Source organism: Cebus imitator, unplaced genomic scaffold (assembly GCF_001604975.1).
Source record: "Cebus imitator isolate Cc_AM_T3 unplaced genomic scaffold, Cebus_imitator-1.0 Scaffold524, whole genome shotgun sequence".
Lineage (NCBI taxonomy): Eukaryota > Metazoa > Chordata > Mammalia > Primates > Cebidae > Cebus > Cebus imitator.
In genome coordinates this window covers 768410-770118 of record NW_016107839.1, presented here as the reverse complement: position 1 = coordinate 770118, position 1709 = coordinate 768410, and positions in this window count along the sequence as shown.

Genomic DNA, 1709 nt, shown 5'->3' with positions numbered 1-1709 from the left:
TTTTTTTTTGAGACAGAATTTCACTCTTAACTGCTCAGGCTAGAGTATAATGGCGTGATCTCAGCTCACCACAACCTCCGCCTCCCGGGTTCAAGCCATCCTCCTGCCTCAGCCTCCCAATTAGCTGGGATTACAGACATGCGCCACCATGCCCGGCTAATTTTTGTATTCTTAGTAGAGACAGGGTTTCACCATGTTAGCCAAGATGGTCTCGATCTCTTGACCTTGTGATCCGCCCACCTCGGCCTCCCAAAGTGCTGGGATTACAGGCTTGAGCCACCGCGCCCGGCCTCTTTCTCAGTGCCTTTGCCCTGGGGTGGAAGAGAGAAATGAATGGGGAAGAGGCAGAAGCAGGCTCTTCTAGTTTTTGTTTTTTTTTGAGACGGTCTTGCTCTGTTGCCAGGCTGGAGCGCAGTGACGAGGTCTTGGCTCAGGGCAATTTCTGCCTCGGTTCAAGCGATTCTCCTGCATCAGCTTCACTGTGTTAGCCAGGATGGTCTTGATCTCCTGACCTCATGATCAGCCTGCCTCAGCCTCCCAAAGTGCTGGGATTACCGGTATGAGCCACCACACCCAGCCTAGTTCATTTTTTTTTTTAAGATGTTGAAACAAATCTGACAAAATACAATTGTGTTCATTTCAGTGGCAGGTACATGGCTGTTTGTTATTTTATCCCTTGCAGGTGTCTGTATTATTTTTTCCCTGAGATGCAGTCTCGCTCTGTAGCCCAGGCTGCAGTGCAGTGGTGCGATCTCGGCTCATTGCAACCTCCACCTCCTAGGTTCAAGCAGTTCTCCTGCCTCAGCCTCTCAAGTAGCTAGGATGCCCAGCTAATTTTTGTGTTTTTAGTAGAGATAGGGTTTCACCATGTTGGCCAGGCTGGTCTTGAACTCCTGACCTTGTGATCCGCCTACCTCCACCTCCCAAACTGCTAAGATTACAGGCATGAGCCACCGCGCCCAGCTGTAATTTAGTTTATTTATTTTTATTTTTTTGAGAGGGAGTCTTGCTCTGTAGCCAAGGCTGGAGTGCAGTGGCATGATCTTGGCTCACTGCAGCCTCTGCCTCCTAGGTTCCAGCTGAAGCCATTCTCCCACATCAGCCTTGGCTTCCCAAGTAGCTGAGACTACAGGCGTGCACCATCACGCCCGGCTAATTTTTGTATTTTTACTAGAAATGGGTTTTCACCACATTGGTCAGGCCAGTCTTGAACTCCTGACCTTGTGATCTGCCCACCTTGGTCTCCCAAAATGTTGGGATTACAGGTGAGAGCCACTGCACCTGGCCCCAGTTTGTATTTTTTTTTTTTTTTTTTTTGGAGACAGAGTCTTGCTCCGTTACCCACCTGGAGTGCAGTGGCACGATCTTGGCTCACTGCAACCTCTGCCACCCAGGGTTCAAGCGATTCCCCTGCCTCAGCCTCTCTAGTAGCTGGGACTACAGGCATGCGACACCACGCCCAGCTAATTTTTGCATTTTTGTAGAGATGGGGTTTCACCATGTTGGCCAGGATGGTCTAGATCTCCTGACTCCGTAATCCACCTGCCTCGGCCTCCCAGCCTGTAGTTTTAAAAATATACAACTTGGGGGCCGGGCGCGGTGGCTCAAGCCTGTAATCCCAGCACTTTGGGAGGCCGAGGCGGGTGGATCACGAGGTCAAGAGATCGAGACCATCCTGGTCAACATGGTGAAACCCCGTCTCTACTAAA